Source organism: Amblyomma americanum, chromosome 1 (assembly GCF_052857255.1).
Source record: "Amblyomma americanum isolate KBUSLIRL-KWMA chromosome 1, ASM5285725v1, whole genome shotgun sequence".
NCBI classification, from domain to species: Eukaryota; Metazoa; Arthropoda; class Arachnida; order Ixodida; family Ixodidae; genus Amblyomma; species Amblyomma americanum.
Window position 1 is genome coordinate 306,536,657 of NC_135497.1, and position 25,057 is coordinate 306,561,713.

General features: G+C 47.5%; 2 non-coding genes and 1 pseudogene across 2 annotated transcripts; all 3 read right to left on the reverse strand.

The window, feature by feature from the left end:
• Positions 1–251: 251 nt before the first annotated feature.
• On the reverse strand, positions 252–3,464 carry LOC144098428 (uncharacterized; annotated as a pseudogene).
• Positions 3,465–24,547: 21,083 nt separating this feature from the next.
• On the reverse strand, positions 24,548–24,619 carry TRNAQ-UUG (transfer RNA glutamine (anticodon UUG)). The gene has a single exon. It is a non-coding gene; the product is annotated as a tRNA-Gln (tRNA).
• An 8-nt stretch (positions 24,620–24,627) lies between these two features.
• TRNAE-UUC (transfer RNA glutamic acid (anticodon UUC)) lies at positions 24,628–24,699 on the reverse strand. The gene has a single exon. It is a non-coding gene; the product is annotated as a tRNA-Glu (tRNA).
• Between the last annotated feature and the right edge of the window lie 358 nt (positions 24,700–25,057).

Genomic DNA, 25,057 nt, shown 5'->3' on the forward strand with positions numbered 1-25,057 from the left:
CAACACGAACTCTGAGGGACACCTGGCTGCATAATTGAACAAGCTCAAGGACATAGTGCTTGAGCACAGAGCCCTCTACGTGATGTCCGGTGAATTCATAAGCGATCACCTGTTTCCACCTCTGATTTAAACCGCCCAGCATGAACACTAACGCGTGATTGGCAGGCTCGTCAGGCTTTGGCGGTAGCGTCTTTCCTCCAAGGAGCGCATCTTCAGCACGGTCCAACTCATAACCACTTGAAATCTCCATTTCATCCAAAAAAAAGGATGCAATCTTTCTCCACCTCCTCCATGGCCATTGCCTTGCACCGCATGACGTCAATCACCTCGTGAAGTATCCCCGGAAGGAACTTCAAACCTTCGAGCCTGCGAGTCAGTGTCCTGTTTGACGGAAGGGGATATCCCAGCTTTCTGAGCGTTTCATATCCAGTTGTCCCGGAAGCGAACTTAATTTGAAGGCCTTGCTTGACCGTTTCAGGCGTCCAGGAATATCCCCGGTTGTTGCTCCTAGACAGAGCACGGAGCTGATCTTCATTCAGGAACTTGACATTTTTTGAAAAATTCCTGATTTCGCTTTCAAGCCTCTGAAGTTGATTTTTGAGGCCCTTAATACTGTTTCTGGCGGCAGCATGATGGTCCTGAAGGTCTGTGTATTTCCTCGTGATGTCCGCTAGCTGCTTCTTCAGCTCTGCAGAATACGAGGAAGCAGTCTGGGTCCCACTAGGTTCGCCGGCTTGCTCTCTCCTGTCTGCATCCTGAACCTGCTGTGGACACTCAGCAATGACATTGCTGACCTGGAACGAGTCCATTTCGGATGTATCTTACTGAAGCGGAGGTCTGAATTGAGACTGCTCCGTGGTCTCAGAGAGCGTTATTCCTTCACATGACGAGCTGCTTGCTTCCACGGGGGTCGCATCTGATTTATCATTTGAGAGCGAGATCTCTGAAGTCGCTCTCTCCTTCGGTGCTTTACGCTCCTTAGGTAAAGCTGCAACATAAAAAAAATATGCACTTTAAGATCGGTTTATTCGACCTGGCGAGCTAGTACATTCTTTTCTACAACAAGCAAGATGGGACCAAGGATCACATCTTTTCTACAGTGTACTCTTGAGAACGCACATAAACTGGAGCAAGCATGTTAATGTTGTACGCTAACGTGCACGAACCCGACATTTCCAGAAGGTTAAAAATGTTTTTTTTATTTAATGCTATCCACAAGCATGTTCCCGAGACGGCTTGTAAGCAATGCAGGTAACAATAGCTATATAATACTTATCCGGACTTTAGAAATAACAACTTACGTTTGAATGAAACAAGAGTTGGAACTGCATTCGGCTTCAGCTTTTTCCATCCATCTGAACGATGCTGTTCAAAGCTGCTTGGTTCAAAGTGAGCCTGCAAATGAATGTGTAAGGTTGAGGCACATTAGCATTTTTGTTTCACTGTAGATGATATAGACAAAACCAAGTATATCATATAACTGGTATGTCCAAAACTGTGTAGTATAACCAAGTGTGTCATAAATGAAACTTTGTTTTACACTTGCTTGACGGAGAGCATCCGTAGAGCACCCAGAGCGAGATTTTATTTACAGACCCCAAGTATAGATAATTAATATAGCAACGTGCGAACAAAAATTCCAGTCATCACGAATATGTGCTCGCAGCAAACAATGCAGGTCATAGAGACGAGGGGGTGCATGTGCTCAAGGACAGGGTGCGAAATAAGTGATAGCAGGTACCAAGAAAAGCCTATGCAGAATGCACTGAAAAAGTGAAGCTTTATTTTCGCATGCATTACTAATCGAACAAATTCACTTTTTCTCAGCTGTTATAAAATTTTTAGGACAGTACCACTAATTTTATTTGTAACAAGCACAGGAGCACAATTAGGCCATGTGTACTATAAGCGGCTTTCCGCGCATCTTATACCGAGCAATGAAATCAATTAGGTGGCATCAGTGATGTGAGCTGCAGTCGGTACACTGTTACGGCTGTCGCTAAACGTTTTAATGCGAGGGCAGCTCTCGCATTCCTTGGCTCGTTGTGCGAAAAGCCCGCCGTTGCCGTGGCAGGAATGCGTGGCAAGCACCCCCCCCCCCCCCCGTAATTAACCCGGGGGGCGGGGGGGGGGGGTTATGACGAGTGTATTGTCACCGCGGGGGTGACAATGCACAAGTTTAAACCTGTCGGCGTGGTGAAGGAATGTAGAAGAACTTCTTGCTGGGCGAGTTGGTGCATAGCTTTCTTGGGATCGAGCATAGCTTTCTTGGGAAGGAAGGAGCGAGCAGACAGCGGAATATCTCTGCAGCTACCGAGTGCATTAAAAGGAAAATCCCGCGGTCAACATCAGCTGGCCTTCAGTTTTCGGAGAGCGAGGTTGCGGTGCTATGCCGTCTTCACCGTCTGAGGTTCAATCACTCGCGTCCACATCACCACTCGAGACAGCAAAGCGTGGCCGTAGGCGGCAGGGCATGGTGAGAACTCCGCAAACAAAACCCAGCTGAGAGATCGCAATATGACCGATTTGTCGTCTCGCTTTGTCGCGACCTCATAATAAGCAACTTTCGGAGCCTCGCAAAAATTACATAGCCGCACTACACATTGCAGTAGTATTTCGCCGCAGCCCTACACTCAGCAACAAGTAACGCTCTCGCCTTTACACAACATAATGATTGCTTAGGAGCCCACATAATCGAAATAGACTGCACTTTTCCTTTATTTTACTATGAAGGGGAATTGTGTGCGCCATTGTGAAGAGATTTCATGTTCATTGTTTCAAGTTAAAATGCAGTCAGTGAGTCAGAAGAGCAGGCGCACCAAAAAAGGCCTCAAGCTTTTTTTCAGCGAGAAAGTCTCATTCGAAGGAAAATACTCGAACAACGCCTCCTTTTTTTTTTCAGTCTCTCTCGTCAAGTGAACGCGGGCATTTTTGTTTTCTTAAAAGGTGCGGAACTTTCCGGGCAGCGATACTCGTTCTGTGAGCAATCTAATTTGCTCCCAACATTTGCCACACAATCCCTGTGCACGAAGTTGCTAATCCTCAGCGGCACTTAATTTCAGAGCGATCATATTTACATGTCCCTGTTCAGACCTTCCACACGTTCTCTCAATAAAAATGAATCGCGTACCTCAACGGCACGCACATGGGAATCCTTTGGCATACGAAGGAAAGTTTTACTCACGCTGCAGATGCACGATGTGTTTGTCGGCTGCCACTTGTCGCGCTTGGTCTTTACTGTCCAAAGCAGCCTTCTCTTGGGGTCCCTCGGGAACTGAAACATTCTCCATCCCTTTCTGGAGTGGTTGGTGCACTGCGGCACACAACAACCCGGCATTTTTCGATGTGCGCCACCGGTCAGCACCAAGAGAAAAGGCGACAGAGCGAACGCACGTGTTACGGCCGCCGCGCCGCCGCGAGAAAGGGCATGAAAATGGCCGCAGGTGGACCGTCCCGGCCGAGGAGGCGGCACTCGCCCTCCCAAAGGGTGACCTCACCCTAGAGGGCGCGCGCGCATCGAGAAGCGTTTCGGTGCAGGTGGGCTGGAAACGCTGATTGGTCGATGGGATGCGCTTCTCCGTGACGTTTTTCTGCTTCTCCCTCGTTCTCAACCGGACGTGGGTTCGCCGCGCCTCTCTCGGCCTGTCCCTAGAGTGCCTAGGGAATCGCTAGGGCCGGCTGGCCGGCCGCCGGGCGTGCGTGGTCTGCGGGCATTCTCTTCGTGAGCGTAGGCGGCGGCGCGCGCGTTTCGGAAGCTGTCCAGGTATGGCTTTTTTTTTTGCGTGGTGCGCTCGTCGGCGCAGCCAGCTGAAATTTCTGTACAGTTCTTGCTTCCACGACATTGCGACGACCCCCAAAAGGCGCTGACCCGCGAGAAATCGCCAGCGACATAAAGGTACGCATTTTATCTCAAATTTCGCTTCATGAAGTGCTGTACCGCTTACCTACATGCCTTGCGCATTCCAGGACCTCGTTTTCCTGCTGCAGGAGCACGTCGTGCTGGTGTTCAAAATTCTGCAACTCCATTACGACGACCCACATAAGGTGCGGTTTGAGGACCGCCGGCGTCGCCATCTGAACCGCCGTCTGACAGCCACGATGAAGCGCTTGTCTGGCGTGCACGTTCTCAATCACGAGGTAAGGGTTGAACGTTTTCGCAAGTTTTCTCGTGCAGAACTCGCCAAATTGCGGCGCTTGTAACGTAACTTTTTTTGCAGCATCGTTTCCTGGATGCTTCTGGCGAGCCGATGCTGTCCTTGTTTGCCGCAGACCGGGGCATCGACCAGATGTCAAAGATTATCGTCGCGGCCCTCGTCAAGATCTACGGACCAGGGATAGCGTCGGCTTCAAGGGCAAGACCAGGAGAGGTGTACGTCGTGCACCGGTGTCGTCGGTGCGGAGCCAAAGGGCACAAGACGGACCACTGCTGGGCCTACTGCTCACCGCGCCGCCACGCCGCTGCAGGTCGCGGTTGAAGTGCTCCTGCAAACGGCCCTTTTTAGGGCCACCTCATTGTTTCCTGGCAGATCGCGAGCGTCCCGTTTCGTGCCCGTATTCCCTCTCTGTCGAAATCGACGCCAGACATCAAAATCGTGCGGTGTGAGCTAGTAAATCGCTGGTAGAGACAAAAACTCGTGCTTGTATACAGACTTACCCATCTCCAGTGCGCCTTTGTTTATTTCCGTAGGCACTACTCGCGAAATTTTACATGTTAGACCTCGCTACAGCATTAGCGCAGCGTGCCTTCGTCTCTTTACGTTCTAACTTTTATGCAGCGCACCTTTGTTTGCTCGTTACTTTTGTTCTTTTCAGTCGTTTCCTGAATCCGTCCAAAGAGCCGGGCTAAATGGATGATTATGGAACCACATGGCGATTGCACTGCATACAGCACGACTTTGGTCCCTGTGTTTTTAAATAAAAACATCAGATGTCGAAGGTCATGGTCGTGTCCGAGGATGGCTTCCACAGCTCTGGCCTAACCATAGGGACCGCACACGCTTTGTCGTCGTTGCCAAGTGGAGAGGCCCAAGATGGCTGGCATCCTTAATAAAGATCCCTTCTCGGGGCCGCTTTAGTGTTTCCTGGCAGATCACGCGCTTTCCACCCTGTGCACATGCTCTCATTTCCAATTAAAAAGGTCCTTTAATAACAAGATGTTGCATGGTACTTGAACAATAGCGGCTACAATGACAAAGGTGAAGAAGTGCTGGAGTTACACGGAAATAAAAAAGGTTGGGGGTGCCCACATAACAACCTGAAATGGTTTTGGACAGGACTCCTAGTTAATTGCATTTGGAAGAGAAAGACAAGGTTTAATTTTGCAGTGTAAGCTTGCTTCTCTGGAATGAACAGAGAACGTTGCCTCGCACTGTTTGGGCCACCTTCCTTGACCCCATGAAAAAAAAAGGATGCCTCTGGGAAACTATTTGCGGAATTTCCGCCCCCCCCCGCCCCTCGATTCAGAAGGGGAAGGGGGGGGGGTGACGGCCTTTTCTTTGTCGGGCTCGGCGCGACGCACGATGGACAAGACGGCGAAAGGAAGGGGGCTGTCAGTGACGCATGTTCCGCGCTCTTCGCTTAGCCAGCGTACAAGTCCCTTCGACAGCCTGAAATGCCTTCGGTGGGCATCGTCACGCATGTCGAAAGGATTGTCATGCACGTGCGACCGCCGATAACATTCCTTGCAAGCTTATTCATTGCCGTGAAAATCGGGCGGTGAGCATTTCTGGTGCGAAGTGAAGGAACTTAGTAAGGTCTGCAAGGAAAGACCTTACGCAACTTTACTGGGGCATAGCCGCCTTTCCGAAATTAAACGTGACAAGTGCCTAGCTGTCTTTGGATTCCAGCGAAGTTGCAGCTGTACCTCCGAATCCTCCTCGCCCGTTCCCACGCGGCTTCGCATGCCATGTCGCCATGTGCGGTAAAAAGAACAGTTTGCAGAGTTTAAATGGTTCAAGTATGAAGCTATGCAATGAAGCCAATTATAGACTTCTGTACAACAGCTAGAGGAATTTCAAGAGCATGCTGTGTGATGGTAGTCAAAACTAATGCAGTCAACTATTATTTCGTATTTTTTTGACCAAACAGACATGAAATGTCTGAAGATGAATGTGTACCAAACACATCGGTGCATCAGTTAATTGTGATGCGTGAAAAAAATTGTACTAACATATAAATGCCCATATGTCGTCATAATCAGGAATACTGAAGAATTAAGGAAAATAAAAGGTTTTTTTTTTGTTCAGGCTCACACACCTGCTACAAACATCTTTATACGCGTACGTAACAATTTATGACTCTGTAAGAAGCATTTTGGGTAAAAAGTACAGTATGGCAGAAAGGAGTCTTTAGGAAATGCACTGTGTAGAAATAGCCATACCAATTTCATGTGATCGTTCGATAAATGTAACAAATACCGTGCAAACAAGCTCGCTGCATAGTATAGTTTTTTTGCAAGTTACTGGTTGCAGACCGCTCTGCAGTCACTGGACTGTGATTGAGTAAGTACTGCATGACAGTGCATGGATTGCACAGCAGTTGCTGGTTCATTTCGTTTACCACCATTTCGTTTACCACCGCAGCGAGCGTTCTTTTGTGCCCGCATGTGTGCTTTCGGTGCGGGAGGGCGTCCTTGGCGGCACCCTCCGTTCTGCGAACGGACCGATGGGCGCCCGCTTCGTTAGCTTATTGGTGTGGTCGTTAGGGCCGCGGGAAATGCCGCCGCTGCCAGAAGTACGAACCGGAGAGCCGTGCGGCGTCTCCTTTCAAGTGGACCCATGCACGTGTGCGGGTGAGAGTGTGTGTGTTTGTGTGTGTGTGCGCTTCCGGTGCACTGCAGGTGCGCGGTAGCCTGCAGCGCTTGGAGGCGACTCAGTCAAGTGACAGACGACAAGGAACCCGTGAGAGTGTGTGTGCGATGCTATTTTAGCTTGTAAATAAGTTTTCGTAAATATACCCTTTTGTATTTCCTTCACATGAGAGTTTAATCGTTTCATTTCTTCAGCGCTTATTCGTAACATTAATTTAATCTTAAGCCTCATTTCAAACACAATGAAACAGGACGTGTAACTTTTTGACATGTTCCTTTTTGGCAGCCTCTAAAAATATTTCCGCATGAATGGGCTAGCTTAATTGTTTTGCAGCAATATAACCACGGGACTGCTGTAACTTGCAACATTTTCAAATTGTGTGAGCATCACTGCATGTGAGGGGTCACAACCATATCCTAGCTGTTTCTTGAAGGTCCCGTTGCTTTGATGGCAATGCTTGGACAACCATGACCATCTTCCGCATTCATGCGTACAGGGTATGCCCATTACGTGCATGCCTTTCTACCTATTAATGCCTTACAATGCAAACAGACAACAAATAAAAGGAAGAGCACAAGTACAGACAGTGTTTGTAGCCCACACTCTTCTTCTTCACGTCAGTAAATATATATGGCACATACCCACGCGGGGGGATTTGCCAAGGTACAGTGGAGATTGCCAATGAAATATTTGCACGGGGGAAAAAAAAGACGTGAGGCGGCGGCGTAGAAGACTGAATCAGGATAAAAATTGGAAAATTCAATAAAATTTAAGAAATATGAATTACCGAGAATAGAATCAAGCATTTTAGACATGCAACAGAATTTTGGATGCAGCTAACAAGGTGACCGATCAGTCGCACTTATGTAATCATGAAGGTAGCCACAAACACTGCTTAACGGGAATTCCTTGGCGCTCGCACCGAACGAGAGAAGAACTGGAAGAGACAGAGGGAGTCCTAACCTTGAAAGAGGGACCTCCAAATACTGCTTTCCTTGAACTGCGAACCGCCGGCGAGAGAGGAGAAAATGACCTATTGTTTCAACTTGCCCACATGAGACACAAAGGTTTGTCGCAGCGAACCCGCATCGGCGCAAGTATAAATTTAAGTGAGGGATTTTGCTTCGCAGAAGCGTCACTGACACCTCGCAACGCCTTGATTTACACCACTGGACATTCCATGGGTAATTTAAGTGGTGAAAATCCACGGTATTGAGCAACGGATCACTCAAGCTGGCTGAAATATGTTGGAACCGCTGGAAACGTAAAGTTTCCAACATAATGAGGTGAAGGACAGGAAAGATTACAGGAGCGCTGAGAGCTGACCTTGCCAATAAATCAGCCACCTCGTTAAAATAAACACCCGAATAGGCAGGTACTCAGACCAAGTGGATCTCACGCACTGTGCACGGAACATAAAACCTAAGCGACCAATTCAATAACGATTTTCCGGAATTTTGGAGACTAGAACTGAAAGGCAGTCTGCAAGAATGAGAACTCAAGCTACATGCCTGGGAATTAAGAGAAGAGCCAAAATAACCAAAAACTCTACGAAGAATATAGGAGTATAATCAGGGATACAAACAGAATAGCTCCAAGCCAGATCCTGCGAATATATCCCAATTGTAATGTTTAGTAGCTTCTTCTGAATTTAAAAGTAATGCTACTACTTTGAACTTTAAACTTTGGGGGTTCGAATAATAGCTGATAAATCACAGGGGGACAAAAACTGAATAACGGTAACAGAAACTTTGGCTATATTCAAGAAAAATTACAAATGTCTTCCTTCGACGACTCTTCTTCCCGCACTGCCCCGTCCACCCGTTTTCTTCAGCAACTCGTTGCAAGGAGATCAGATCAACTTGAAGCGGAGCTAACAAATTCTGCGTGAACCTAACTTGCGGAAGCTGATAGCGTGGCCAATGCCTCCCATGCCTACTACGGATGGAATCAATACAAAGTCGAAGAAAAAGTATACCGCAGCACACATGATTGGAAGTGAAAGACGAATTTTGTTGATGTTGTTAGCCTATCAAAAGATGGCACATACCTACACTGGGCGATCAGCCAAGAATCCGGTGGCTATTCACCTGTACTCAGTTAAAAAAAAGAAAGCCGCGCGGGAACGCAATACTGGTGGATGTGCTGAATTTCAGGAACAATCGTATCGTGCAACAAGTAACAAAAATATTCGTGAATCAGATTTTACATTGCATAATGAACCATGACTGCACCAAAGCAATGAGATATAAGTGAAGCATTTCGTTGCTTTCGTGACAGAAATGAGTTATGAGGTTTGTTGAATAAAAAAAAGTGATTTTTGATGGCAGCCAGCATGAGCCATTTAAAGTTATAGCTCAACATTAGTCACATCTGATATAGATGACACGCATGCTTTGAAAACAAGATAATGTTTTTCTTTTTTTTTATGAGAAATGCACAGGCAGTTTCAAGGCTTGCTTCACAATTTCATTTCTGGCGTATACACAAAGGCATGCCTATAAATTTTTCGTGTGTTACACCAGAACCAACACTACTTAAGTTGGTAAATCATGTTCATTACCTGGGTGTCATTAATAGCAAACATATACTAATGCTGCTAATCCTATAGAAGAACAAACAGCGGTTTTATGACGACGTTAAATAATACGTGATACTGCATGTGTCCATCAGGCAATGAACTGTGCGGCAGTTTCAGTTTCTCTTCTCTTATTTTCAGTTTCGGTTGTCTTACTTTCAGTTTCGCTTCTTCAGAGTTTCAGTCACATGCATGTCTCTTGACACCACGTATACGTGACGCAAGAAAAGTAGAGGGGGGGGGGGGTTCGGCGGAAACTTGGCGTCATCATGACATCGCTCGCTCCGGTGTGTCGTTCGATCTTGCATCTACAATACAACAACGTGTCGACGAGGTAAACCTATGAGTTGCACGGGATCTTACGCCCCCTCGTACATTCCTAGAAACACCGGGCCAGTCACCAGTACCATGGAACCAGTGGAAGGCACTGTTTTCTACCTACTTAGAGGCGTCTGGCCTGAGTTTGCTGCAACCCGGCGCCAAGCCATGCCTTTGCAGTCGCGCGGCGTCGAAGGTCAGCGTCGTTCCGCAATTAACGCCTCCTGCCACGAGCGCAAAATGAAGGAGCAGGGACCTAAATTAATGGCGATTTCCACTGGTCGTGCTGGAGCAGCTTTTCTTGCTCCGCGACGACGAATTAGAGTTCAACTGGTCGACCTGGACCGACCGCGCGAATTCCGCTGGTCGATTGGAGCAACTCCGTTCCAACGGAGCTCACAAGGTTGATACGCCGACCAGTGGCGGATCTGCTCCGAGGCGGTTTGGGGCGCTCTTTTGCGATTCGAGCGCCTCACTTCAGATCCACCAGTGGAATTCGCCATAAGTGAAGTTACGAAAGGCGAAGATACGTTTCAAACCGCGCTCAGCACTTGCAACCGTCTGTCCTCAGCCACGACGGAACGCTACCGCGGTTCAAGATATGTTTACAGAACCCTGGCGAGCCTGTCAGCTGCAGGTTTACATTGCTCAGTTACGCGAACCTGCGTAGAACTGCGACTTCGACAATTCCGTGAACACTGTTGTTCGTGATCAGCTCGTTTCTGGCGTTGCGTCGGACAACTTCATAGGATGAAATTGTTGCTGGAAGGTGCAGGGCGAACCGGGACAAGGCGATTAATCGCTTGTACGAAGAGGCACTTTTTTTTTAAAATTCAGTGGTCACTTTGGCGATGTAAAGTGCGCGAGGCGAAAGCCTTTCTGCGCCCACTGTGGCTGCTTCTTTTAATTTTTATTTAATTATTTTTAATTTTTCGCTTCTGAAACTGCATTGTCACATAAGTTAATTTTTCCTTTTTATTTTTGTTACTTTAAAATTGTTATTTATTTTTATTTTTAACGTTTCGTTTTGAGCTATTCATTTACTTCACAAATTAATGTGTAATTACAAACTAATGCGCAATTTCTAATCACCAATTACTTCTTAATTGCTAAGACTATATGGGTTATATCAATTATTATACCATTGATGACGTCATAGTGTGACAGATTTCGCGGACGGATGGATAACGAGAGCCATTAAAGGCTTTCGCTTTAAATGTTTGCATGAAGTCGCCTATAGGCAGCTATTGGCTCTAGATTGCAGTTATTCGTTTCGGGCCCCTGATTATACACCTATATTCGCTGTTCATTTTCTAGGGGTTCAGTTGGCCCTATAGATAAGGTCTCTTGCATCGTTACTGATGTCATTATACTTGCTGACAGCCTTTCTGTCCTGACTCACTCGAAGGCTCGAAGGACGCTCTTCTGGGCCATTCTCTAAGATTTTTCATTCCACTACATGTTAAAGAAATGCGCTTTCACTGGATACCTGGACACTGCGGCATTGATGCTAACAAGACGGCCGATTTTTTAAACAAAATCTGCGCTTTGTGGGCCTGTGGTACCATTTACTCTAAACACTGTGCATTGACAACAGCTTGCTTCCAATGGTTCCTGCATCTGCATTTTTTCAGTCATGAGCCTCTTCGTGCTGCAGCGGATTTTCAACATTCCCTTGGAGTGTGCGCTTAAGTAGTTCATGGCAATTCGAGGTGTCTATGAAGTGGGATTCCAAATGTCCCCACTTTATAGACAATGATTCCAAATATGAAGTGGGATTCCAAACGGTCCCACTTGTTTTCAAGTGCGCGCACTGTCTCGAGGAAAGCGAAATAGCCGCTGTCCTTTTCTAGTGCTGGCAGAACACCCGGGAACACAACAGCCGGTCATAGCTTGATGTGCGACTGCTTCATCACACACAGAACACGAGCTCACTTCAAGCAGCCGGATCGGTAGTGCCACGAACAGAGCAAGACCCCATCCGCTGCACTCTTATGGTGTCTTCGACTGGACGCTTCCGCGATGCGTTTAGGATCTGGCAGAGTGGGAGCCGCTCTCGTTCTGAGCGCATAGCGAGACTAGTCAAGCTGAATGGTCAGCGAGTTTTTAGAGCGGAAGCGCAGGAGGCAGAAGGGGGACGTAACTTCCGGAACCACTACGCGGCACCGCTGCTGATGTCAACAGCAGTCGCACGTAAAGTCGCTTGATTACCTTTAGCCGCACGTGGCCGCACACAGTTTTCACCGCGGTCGCCGCTTAGCCTGTATCGATCGCTACCCCGGCTTTCCGTCCCACAGGACGCTCATTTTTCGAACATATCCTTGTGGATAGCACTGTCGTCCTAGTCTGAACTGCTGCTGAACTGCTACTGTTTTTCATTCATGCTTTGAACAGAAGAAAAAAGTAACGTATTTGTACACTTAGCAACTGAAATTTGTTGTGGCTATGTTGCCTTATTCAATTAAAAATTTCACTGAACCGTTTATTTTTAATTCTTTCCAAGAAAAACCAATAAAAACGACAGATATCTTGCTGAATAATCAGCAGTGTATCGCATCGTACTATCAATCAACGTCTATTCAACACTATTGACAGGGAAACTCTAACCATGTGCCTATTTTTTTGCGGAACAAGCCTTCCGCAAACGAGAAAATATGAACCTATTGTTTCAGACATGTCCTCGGTTGTCCGCCCCAGAGGCGTGTGGCGACGGATCGTCTGGAAAAGAAATTTCCTATTCCTGCTTGGAATCCTTTATATATGGCGGAGTAAAAAGACAAAGTCATCCCAGTTTTATGTTGGACAAGCGGGTGTTAACCACGCAAAAAATAGTTATGTTCGGCTGATCATCCTCCGCGCTGCTGGCAATACCTGAGAAACTTGGGATCTAGTAAACAGTTTTTACGTTAGAACAGCAAATGTAGCACAATCCAACAGCATTAGGCGACCCTGATACTGTAAATTATGACTACGAAGGAGGCGCCAATAACCGCAGGCTCTTTTTCAGTGTAGCCAGTGAGAGGAGAACGCAGCTGCCAGTCATAACTTTCGATCGGCGTGCATTCGCAGCGACTGCATCATGTAAAAAAAAAAACATTCAAAACTGGCAGAACATTGCTGCCACGAGCGAAACAACCATGTAGCGTCAATTTCCAGTTTATTCGCATTATTGCAGTCGCCACGCAACCGCACAAAAACGACTCCACATGCATAGCGCGCAGTATACGCGACCGGCGCGTGTGACCCAACATGCCGCTGCGAGGGGGAAACGGGGGCGTGGGGTGCTGCAAAGGTGTCCTCACCCTGAAAGCGGAGGCGAGACGAGCGGGCATCGAGGCACCCTAAAAAGGTGCCTCGATGCGCGCGCCCCCGCTTAGGGTGAAGGCCCCCTTTGAACCACTCTACGCCGCCTAAACCGGTTTTCGCGCACTCTCTCCGCCATTGCGTTCCCCGCGTCGACCCAACACCCTCTAAATACTTTTTTGTCGACCTCGCCGCTCTACTGTCGTGCGGGCGTCACTGCTGCGCGCCTGCGTTCGCGCGCCTTTCATCGCCGTGCAATGCCTGGATGTTGTGTTCCTCAGTGCTCCAACCATTCGAGAAAGAAATGGTTGAGGATGTTTCACTTTCCAAGAGACCCGAAAAGGAGGCTTCTGTGGCTGGTCCGGGTCAAGCGTGACAAGTGGCAACGGCCGAACTCCTCATGTGTCTGTAGTGTAAGTGCCGCATGTTGGTTCAGTGCTGTTTTTGTTGCGATTTACCGCTTTTGCGTTTAGCCAGCTAAGTGTAGCACAACATTTTTATTTGTCAGATGCCATTTCCGCACTATTCGTATTGCTCGGCGTAAAAAAAAAAAAGGCACGCTTCAGCGCCAAACCGGCCATTGCCTGTCGCTTGCCTGTTTGCATCCAAAATTGCATGTCACAATGTTTTCGCTCGTAATTGCGTACCAAACGTGCTTTCGCCGCTTCTGTTCTTTAGAAAATAATTGCCTTTACGAGGCGCTTGTCAGCGAACCGCGGCCGGCTAGAATCAAGGCACAGAGGACGAGAACAGTGAGGGCACATACGCTGTTGCAATTACTGTGCATCTGGATCGTCTAGGAGCCAATACGGATTGATTTACTTACAATTTTTTTTAGTTTTTTACACGTATGCTGTATTGGGTAGCGTGCGCTGCCTATTAGCCCGATGCTTCGTCCAACGACGCCGCATTAGGTCAGTAAATGAGGTTAACAGAATATGTTATGTGCAGATTGAGGCACTCATTAGAGTAACTCGAGTCATATATTTGGACTACTTTGTTTTCTTGCGTGCTTTGTTCATTGTTTTCATTCTCGAGCAGGAAACGTGGGGCTAATTCCAATAAAAAATTCATCTGCAGCCTCATTTCGAAGACGAGAGCTTCGAACAAAACCGCACGGACGGATGGAAGAAGCTCAAGCCCAATGTTGTCCCAACGGTGTTCCCATTCAAAGGTCAGATACCTGTTAACCTTGGTGTTTGTTGCCATGATGCTTATCGCCTCGTCGTCTACATTTTAAAATGTTGAGTGAGGAAGTGGTTGGTGTGCATACATATTAAATTTTCTGGCGCGTCTTCTATCGACCCTTTTCAAAACTTTGGAGGTCAGCTTCTTGGCACAACAAAATTCCTTCACCCTGGCCGCCAAACCAGCTTTGGGGTAAAAAAAAGTGCAATGCTGCAGACCTATGTAGCCTGGACAATGCTGCGTTCCTTTCCTTTACACGATACGCTGTCGGAATTAAGGGATTAGCACCAGCTTTGCCTAGCCACTCCTTTTGTTGAAGGGGGTGAAAAACAGCTGCACGTGACGTTTAGGATGGGCCGCCATGGTGAAGGGTCGTTTGCAATGCAGAAAAGCTTACTTTCGGAGTTTTGCTAAAGGACAACTATTTTAAATATGTAATGTGCTATTTTCGCTTATTTATCTGCTTCCAGAATTTGCTAAAGAGCGACAGCCACCAAGGGACCGAAGTGTGCATGTGCCTGCATTATTCAGTGATGACGCTGCCGCACAAGGTTCTTCACCAGAAGTGAGAAACGTCCTACCCTTATACACGCAAGAATATCTTCCAGGAAATGCATTGTCTGACGAAGTGATAAATGAGACATTGGTGGGTACATCAAGCAGCAATTCTAGTGAGCAACTTACTTCGACCACCACGGGTGCACGGCCTCAAGAAACTGCAGTGGTTCGTGCGACCCAACCCTTTGATTCTGAGGTAGCAGAGCTGAGAAAGAAGATAGTAGATCTCACAGCAGCCAATAATAAGCTGAAACAACACCACAAAGAATCTAAGAACAGTGTCAAAAAGCTACAGAAGCAGAATCGCAAGCTGCAGAAAGAGGCAGCTAATTTCTCACGATATACGAAGTTTTTAAATCAAGACCAAATTCGCGCCCTTTCTCGAACAACAATCGTGGCAATTCATGGTCAGCGCAAACAGTAAAGCAAGGCCTAAAAATTAAATTTGCTTGTGGAACCACTGAGTATAAAACGCTCAGAAAGATTGGCTACCCTCTCCCATCAAGCAGAACGTTAGCAAGAAGAATTCAGAGCCTGAAGTTTCTGCCAGGTATCCTGCATGAAGTGATCGAGAGGTCGAAAGCAGAGCAAATGGAGGACGCGGAAGAAAGTCTGTGTTCTCTTTCTAGATGAAATGAAGATAACACCCGGATTTGAACTCGACCGTGGAGAAGATGTGCTTTTGGGAGGAACGACCTTGCCATCGAAGCCTTTATAGGCAGCCAACCATGCTTTGGTGTTTATGCTAGGTGGGGTAAACCAAAGATGGAGCAAGTGATAGCTTATGAATTTACTGGTAGGCACGTGGACGGCTCTGTACTCAAGACATATGTCCTGGAAATAGTCCAGATATGCAGCCTGATTTCTCTAAGAGTACGGGTAGTCACCTGTGACATGGGTGCAGCAGACCGCGCTATGTGGAGAGAATTTGGCTTTTCGAGTCACCGCTATTCGACAACTTCGTGCTCAATACCCCACCCAACCTTAGACGGGAAGGAACTTTTTTTCATCTCTGACCCAGCACATGTCCTCAAGAAACTGAAAGGACAGCTTCTAAGCTCTAAAGTTTTCACGCTCAGTGATGATACAGTAAGCAAGAACGGATTGACTTCCTCGAAGGTGAAACTAGAGCATGTACAGGCCGTCTTGGACTATGACGCTGTCAATGAACTTAAGGTAGCACCAGATTTATCAGAAATCCACATTAGTGGTGGACACTTCACCAAGATGAATGTCGGAGTCGCTGTCCAGCTCTTGCGCGAAGCCTCGCCAGCTATTCGGTTCCTAATAAAAGAAGGAGTGATTGAACCAGAGGCCGAAACAACAGCGTGGTTTATGGACCTCGTTTCTAGGTGGTACGCCCTTATGTCATCGCGTCATTTCACTATGGCGCTAAGCCGCAGAAACATGACTAAGTATCATACCGCTTTGGACACACTGCGTATGGCAATAGGCACGAACCGAGAACTGAAAATGGGCACTGGATCTCAGTGGAAGCCATCGTAAGCAGGGATCCTAATTGCAACAATGGCTGTCATTCGCCTTCAAGAAGTGCTTCTTGGCAGTGAAAGGTATGAATTCCTTCTGACGAGCAGGCTGTTGCAAGACTGCCTAGAAAACCTTTTTTCTGTGGTGCGGCTCATGAAGCCAGTGCCCACTGGGTACGACATGAAGTGTGCACTTCGACTCATCAGCGTCAGCCACTTTCTTCATACTCCCAGGTCGACAAGTTACGAACTTGATGACCGTGAATACCTTGTCGATCTGCTTGCACACGCCAAGAAGGAAGGTACAGAAAACGAAGTCTATGAAATCAATGATTCGGAAATCCTGTTCATTGAAGAGCTCACGTCAACCGAGTGCCGTATCTTGTTTTACCTCGGCGGTTTTATCTTGAAAGGAATTCTACAATTCATAACTTGTGCGCAGTGCAAGGCTGCTCTCCTTGGCAACCCTGACGATGAGTATGCTTCCCTCACTGCACTCAAGGAATACGTCAGGGATGGACAAAACCTCATATATCCCAGCAGGGATGTAATGAAAACACTGAAAAACTATGAAGAGCATTTTACAGCCGTCAGTTCATGGTGTACCAGCACATTTTTCACCATGAAGTCGCCACTTCGTTCTTTGGTCACATATCTTGAAGAGATAGACAAGCCCTCTGTGAAAAATTGCATGGCTCACAAAGAGCGAGTAAGAAAAATGTTGACTGCTGCGTATGCCAGAGTGAGGCTCGAAATTAATCTTCGCCAAATTCCGAGCCCTCATTCTAGTGGCCACGGAACCAAAACTTGTGCTGAAGTCAGCCTTGTGTAACCGAGCCAGAATATCAAGTTCCGCGAAAGTTTAGCTTCGAAGCCTGAATTCTGCATCTATGTATATATGCAGGCACAACTGTTTTGTCAATTACAGTCATCTATTTAACACAGATGTCTACTTTGAAAAAGGCCAATAATGTTCACGTTTCCATTAACAGAAATATTGGTACCTTTATTGTGTTTTCATAACCACTGAATAAATGATTCCGTGTTTGCTTGGGTAACAGTTTGTGTTCATCTAGGTATACCGAGATGAACAGCCAAGGGCTTATATTTTATTACCTTTGCTGATAATCGTTGTTTCTTCAAATCGTGCGAAACCCAGACGCTGTGTCATTGACCGCGTCTGCTCAGTTTCTTACCCATCCATTGCACTCACTTGTATTGGGACATTTATAGCTAAAATTTTAAAAAAGAACGCCAAACAAGCTTGGACAGAAATCACCCGTTGCGCTTCAGCAATCTATTAAACTTGTTTGAAATTAACTACGAAAGAAGTAAGCAGAATTAAATAATTTCAATAGACCCTTTAGAAAATTAAGTCTGGCAACTTGGCAGGCGTCATCATCAGCAACTTCCGTCGGTGCCGTCGCCATATTTTGGGCACCTAGAAGATGCACAGGTGCTCTGCTCAGCCTTTGCACCAGTTTCCACCTTGTGGCGTCTACAATACTTTGGTTCCATTTGTGAAAACGACGGCGGAAAATTTGCAGTGGTCGAAGGACCTGACCATCATCCCGGGCGAATTTTCGGAAAGGCTTTTGACTCCTAGTGATGCCCATGGTGTGCGCGGTCCGTCCGGCCGCACCTCTCAGCGAAGCTACAAGCTGGTATGCGAGACTTACTGCGATCCGTTGACAGCACGCGTTGCCGTGTCATCCTGCAGGTACAGTATTAGTTCTTCTCTTGCGGATTTGCAAAAATTCGCGTTCTCGGTGCTTCCGCTGCGTCCTTGCTTACCACTGAAGTGCGTCCGCGCTGCACGTCAGTGGCAGAGAACGCGTTTAAATTTAGTTGCTAACCGCAGCAAATATGTCTCCTCACTGGGAACAATATAAGCGTAGCATGTTTAACAACATTTAGTGCACAGACTTGAACTCGGGCGTCATGTTGGGCGAAAATGCGATACGAACGCGACCTCGTACTTAATGTTGTCTGAAGTCGTGTTGATGTGTGCACGCTGGTCTAGAGAGCTCAGGATCGGTGTGCTACACAAGTAACCAGAAATCTTACCGCAGCTGCTTTGTGTGAGAATTGCACTTGTGTTTTCATGCTTTGTTTGGCTATGCTGCAGCGATTGCGTGCTGGGATTACCCGTGAAAACGCCTGTTTTAAAATTTCTCATCTCTTGCTTCGCGGGCCTCAGTTCGGGCGCTCTAGACAAGCCTGCGTCTGTACAGTGTTTTGCGCCAATGACTGAAGCGTGCTGCGTGGGCTGCTCTCTGTCCTCTTGGAACAAGCGTGTAGGGGAATCAAGGGGGAAGCGACGCGACACGCCGGTGCCGTGTGTTCGGTAACTCGAGACGCCTCGCCCATCTGCGCCGCTCGTCGATCACGGGAGGCGCGCTGCAGCATAAACATCTAGCCGCTTTGCCCTTTGAGATATATACACCCCTCTCTTTGACTCCACACATCCTTTAGAATTAGTTTTCCTTTGTCGAGAATCACGTCTGTTGTGAACCTGCACGCTCAGAGCATGTTTCATGCTGTCTGGCGAACGAGGCTCTCGCTACAAACGTATATTCATGTTGGTGCCATACAAGAGTAGCAGGAGCACCATAGGATACTAGTACCTGAAAAAATAAAAAAAAATATATTGTGAGCTCCACATGTCATCGTAATGCAGTTTCAAGCGAATGTAATTGTTTGGCATGTCTATAGTTCACCGTTGCATGGAGCTATAATAGAAAGTGTACAGAAAACTGATATCAGTATGCAGTGGTCAAAAATTCTTCTAAATGGTTGACATGAAATTTTTTCATTTTTTTTTGCAGGCCTGATGAGGTGCATGCCAAGTGCGCTTGTTTTCGGAGCCAGAAGAAGGCATCAAAGCCCTATGAGGTGTGCCTTACTTTTAAAAGCTGTGGATCAGTGGCGTCTGCAAGATGCGATTTCCCAGCTGGTGCTTGTGGAGTGTGTAGCCACAGTGTAGCCGCATTAAAGCTAGTGTTGCTACTTAAGAGCAATGGCTATAAGGAACCTCCACCAGAGGTATCTGTGTTAGTTTAGTGAAAGCAAAACTGGCCCAGGTAATACAGATTCTTGATACTGCGGCAGTTGACACACAGAACCTGTTAGCAAGGTCCTTTTCAAAAACTCCAAGGCGCATTCTTACAAGAAAAGGGAAAAAATTGTTTTCCACTGTCAGGCTTCTTGGCCTACCTGGATGCGATGGGTGTGCTTGTGATGAAGATTTGAGTCTGATGTTTTCTCCCTGTTCCCTTGGATTACAGAAAACTAAAATTGTTTTAAACATTCCATATGATGGCAGACCGGTATAAAATCTCATGTCATAATCACTGTGCTTGAATCGGTCAATAGAAAACTCTCTTCCAACTTTCTTTTCAAGCTTCTCTGCTGTTGCTTTGGTGAGTTCCAGTTCTCTGCTGGTATGAAACAGTACTTCTTTTACGGATTTTATTTCTTCTTCCTTTTCTTTTGCTTCTTGTTTAGCTCTTTGAAGTTCGACATGAGCCTGTCGGAGTTGTTCTTCGGTAACTTTCAGCTCATTCTTCACTGTTGTGAGTGATTCCCTCAGATCTTGTGCTTCTTTTTGTCCCGTGCAATCCCGTGTACATTGAGGCGGCTGTGATTTCAAGGAGCTGAAGTCCATTTCAGCATCCAGGCATGCTGTTGGTACATGAGGCGTTCCAGAAAGTTCATCACAAATGTCGTCGGCTTGCATTAAACTGGCTGTTGTCACTTCTCCATTCACAGCAACATTCTGCACGCAACGCTCTTTCGGTGACTTCCTTTGCACTTTACTTTGCTTGTGTGCGAAACTAAATATGCTTGGCACTGCATAATTTTTGAGGCGCCTTGGGCCGGTAGCATAGTTTGCATAAAAGTCACCATCGGCGAAGTGCTTTTCCCTCATCTCTCCATATTGCGATAATCCATTTTTTTTTCAAACCAGGATTTGTGGGGAACCCTAGAAAAGAGACCTGCAAAAGTACAGCCCACTTAGTAATTGGTCAAGGTGCAGGTGTAAAAGCATCAATAGACATGGACTTTGAAAAATGGCATCAGATGTCTTCTTGTGTATTCATCAAGGTGAAGAAATGAAAAATTAACATTTTCATTAACATTAACAGTAACAAGCTCGTCTAAGCACCATCTAGCAATACTAATGTAGTGTCTCATACTTCTGCAAGTGTCACGTGCACTTGCACATAGAGGAAGAAAACCTTCGTATGTTCATTAATAAATGCGAGGCAGGAGTTGAAGCCACAGAGTGTGGCCCATAATATTTTGTCTGCGAATGTGCTTCAGTCTGGCAGAGAGCTCCGGGGATGCGTATGCACAGGAAAAGTTTATCCGTCGCGTGGTAGCAGAGTTAAGTGTGTAAGCGCACCCGCGTACCGTTAGTTACTACTAAGCTAGTGGGACGACTTTGAACACACTAATAAGGCTGCTAAAGACTGAACTCTATGCACACGGAATTTCGAGCGAAGGCCCTAGCGATGAACGGCGCTGTCGCGCTATTTTGCCCGTTTCGCGCTAGGTTCCGCATTCACAAAAAATGTTGTCCGAAGCCCAGAAATGCATGCCCCTTATGCTTTGTTTTAGGATTCCAGTTTGTGCGCTCCTCCCCATGATCTGTCGTCGCCTCAGCAAGCGGACCGGCTTGGGTCAGCGCCGTTGACGTAGAGAAAATATTCCTTTTGCCGTGACTGTGAGGCAGAGCTGCAAAACTTAGCTTAACTTAGTAAATTAACGTACTGTCGTTAAAGGAGGGCTAACAACTCTTGGAGCGGACTCGACTACGAGCAGGCGCACTGCAGGGCGAAATGCGCGTCGATCCGGGTATACGGGCGTTCGATCAGCAGAGGCGGTGCGCCTATCCGTCGGTGCAAAATCACTCGCGGTTTGCTCACTTCAGATCAAGGCGACGGATTACGGGAGTGTTTGCTAAGCCAGAGTGCGCAGGCACTGACCCAACGAAAAGACCACTGCTGCTGCTGCACTCCGCTTATGTCGCCGTCGTTTGCTGCAGGTTCGCAACGGAGATAACGACGGCGCTCCTCGCCGCACCGCATCGTCGTGCTTTTTTTTTTTCGCGCACACAGAACTCACTATGAATGGTTGAGACGCGGATGCTAGCAAATGCAAAATAAGTGCGCATGAGCAACGTTTTGATTTCCTGACGGGCCGAAACAGTCGCCAGCATCGGAAACAATGCATCTGCTCGAGTGCACCGAAGGTAGCAACTTTATATTTGTGTTCACTATACAGCGGAAAGGCTACACGGTAGAAGGAACTTTTCGCTGCTCTTGCAATACTTATACCATTTATTTTAACGTGAAAACGAACAGGTCACGGGCGAGAAGGAGCAAGCATGCAGCTGTTTCATGCGCTCCGTGCTCTCGATACACACCTTGTTTCCGTGCGCGTCTCTTACGCCGCGCTGGCTGCAGAGGGGCACACAGCAGCATGCCGGCATCGCGACTGTAGCTTGGAGCAGCGAGCCAATGTAAATGAAGATGTCTAGGACACAGAAACAAGAAAATTGCGCTTCTTGTGGCTTCGCTGGGCGCCGTACCTTTCGATGCGGCCCGAGCGCAGTCCAGCAGGCGTATGCCCATGTAATGGCGGAGGCACCGCAGTTCCCGCGCCACATACGAGATGGCGCTAAATTTTCTAAAGGGTCTAGGTGTACTCAAAAATAAATTTTCAACCTCCCCCCCCCCCCTCCCGCAGTGGTTTATGTCATTTTTCGAGCGTTCTGTTTGCCTGGAGATTAAACATGCGTAGGAAGAACAGCACCAATGGGTCTGCCTATACCCGCGGTGGTATGCAGAATATGCCTTGACATAACCGTCATTGAGATTTAACTCATCTTAGAAGCGGTTCAAAACTTTTTATTGCATGCTCCTCTGCTTAAAAACGGTTCCCTTTATCCTAATCTATCGAAAAACTCGGTAAATAAACGTTTTCAGGAATTTTTTTCCTCTCCTTCTATAGGAGGATGGTAGCTTGACGCGAGTAAGCTAGCTGACGGCGCAAATTTATGTTGGGGCTGAGTGCTGTTTAGACGCACCAACAGGGTCAGTGCATAATTAGAGATAGGTTTTGAACTATAGCGATAGATACGAGAGAATCTTCATTGACATAATTGGCGCATATCTTGCATACCCGCTTTCCTTGTTTCCGTCGATGCCTTGACGTTGGCTGCTTGTCCCGTTGTTAAAAGCAGAAGGCTCTCCAACAAAATTTACTATTTTATTCTCATGTAAAACATTAGCGCACCGCAAGACATAAGCGCACGCAAAGAAGAAAGAGAGAAAGAGGTGCAGTAGTGGAGGGCTCAGGAATAATTTCAACATCGAACAGCACCCGGGTGCATCTTGCTTTTCTCTTTTATTCAAACACGGCCGCCGCGGATGCATTCGAATCCGGATACTTCGGCTCAACAGCAGAGTGCTCCAACCACGAGCCACCGCGCCGATTATCGGCGGAACCACTAAGCCTCACCACGAGAGAAAATTGGCGTTGCGGAAAAGAAAGACTCAGCCACTGCCTCATTTCCAGATGTACAGCTCAAGCGTCCCTTGATGGAAATTAATGAAGGAAAGGAGGAAACATGAAGGGCAGGACGGAAGACAGAAAGAGGTGTCGCAGCGGAGGGCTCCTTGTTTATTCCGACCATCTGCGCTGCTTTGAAGGGAAGCCGATGACAACTGCTTCCAATTTTTGTTCCGAGTAAAAGTTTATTCGCTTGGTCTTGCAGATATGTTAACGTTTGTCAGGCAGAAAAAAATAGTGCTGCGGTTTAACCACTGTTAAACCAGGTTAGAGAGCGAAAACTGCAGTGGATCGGCCAAGTAGATGCGACTCGGCGTCTGTGACGTCGAGTGCATTCGGCACACTGGATACGCAGCGCGCCCACCCTGCCAGGTGGCAGCGACTTGGCGCCTGTAACGTTGAGTGCGTTCCGCAAGCCGGATAGGTGCCCCGCCGCGGTGGCTCAGTAGCGCTCGTCTACTGAGTCCGAGTACCCGGGTTCGAACCTGACCGCGGCGGCCCCGTTTCGATGGAGGTGAAGCGTAACTGAGGGCACTTATGTCTTCTTATGTGGAGGAATTCGACAGCATGTCTTTTCAGTCTTTTGAGGAAAAGAAACGTTTTCGACTGAAGGAAAGAGCATAGTAGCTCTCAGATCTCGACATCTCAGTGGACACCTCAACCCCGCGAAAGCCTGTGTTTTCAGGAAAGCAAACGTTTCAACGCGACAGCGTTAAGGGCCTTGTGTCGCAGAAAAGCCAGTGTTTTCGGCGTCGGCGGCGTTAGCCGTGAAAGAAAACCCCGGAAGCATTAACAAATAAAACCGAGTAGGAAGTAGATCGAGTTGGGGAATCGAGCCAGGGCCCCCGGAGTGCGAGACGAGGACGCTAACCACTCCGCCACGCCAGCTCGATGGTTTAGAGTGAACAAAGGTGCGTCTAGTGAATACGGTGTTCTTTTAACGCGAAAGCATTAAGGGCCGCGAACTTGTGGTTTCGCCACGGCGGTGCTCCGAGGAGGCACATGACGTCACAACGCGCGCCTCGCCGCGGAGCAGAACCCGTCTGGCCGGGCCGGCGGTGGCTGGCGCACTCCGCGCGAAATAGAGACATGCTCCAAGTCTCCGCCAGTGCGGTGAGAGAGCGCGGAAGCCGCCGAACGCGTCGGTAGTCAAGCGCAGTTGGAGTACAGAGGGTCTCGCTTTTTGGCCGACGGGACGTCGCCGTGCAGCGTGCGCGCGCGCGTTACGTCGGAGTATAAACGCGCCTTACCAGCTAGAACCTGCGCTTAACCGCTAACGAACCTTTTCGGTGGCGGCATCTTTGGGAGCCACTAAGCCCCCGCATACTCACTGAATAAAAAGAAAAACCTGCGCCGAGGCTCGAGTCGAACCAGGGCCTTTGGCGTTTCAGGCGGAGACGCTGCCACTCCGCCAAGACGGCTCGTGCTTTGACCATGAAAAAAGGCGCATCTAGTGCATGCGCTCTTCCGATGCAGGAGTCTCCGCGTTTTCGCTAGGTATATCCCTGCCGAACAGAGCTAGGCCATCAGCAATTTTAACGCGACATCGTTAAGGAGCTTGTGTCGCAAAAAAGCCGGTGTCGTCGGCGTCGGCCTGGAGCGAAAAAATGGCGTGCATTTTAGGCGTGCATATGAAAAAGTTGCAGAAAAACGTTGACTAGGATAACTGAACAGCAAAGAGCACGCATATACTGCAGCTATCGTCTGAGCGAGGCTTAAAAAGCAAAAGGACTCACCGAGATTTGAACTCGGATTGCTGGATTCAAAGTCCAGAGTGCTAACCATTACACCATGAGACCAACGCACATTCCGACGCCGGGAATCGAACCCGGGCCATCTGGGTGAAAGCCAGATATCCTAGTCACTAGACCACGCCGTAACGCGAGTAGGTCACCCACAAATAATCACAGGAGACAGAAATCCGAGTTATGTCACGCACGGCTCTTCTTAAAGTAGGGTCCCTGCTTAAGGACGCAAGCCTTTCTTGGCTCGAGTGGCGTGGACGAAAGTAGCGGACGGAAGTTGCCCGCACGATCTGTCAATCATAAGTTGCATGGTAATTAAAATAAAATGTTAAAGTTGATTACGCAGCAGTTAATAAGGAGCATATATGTAATGAATAAAAATAGCAGAAATGAAAATAAAAATAGTTAAAATATTGAAAATCAAACTAAGAAAAATGAAAAGCGAAAAATAATATCAATAAAAAAATTTCAAATAAAAACAAAAACAAATTA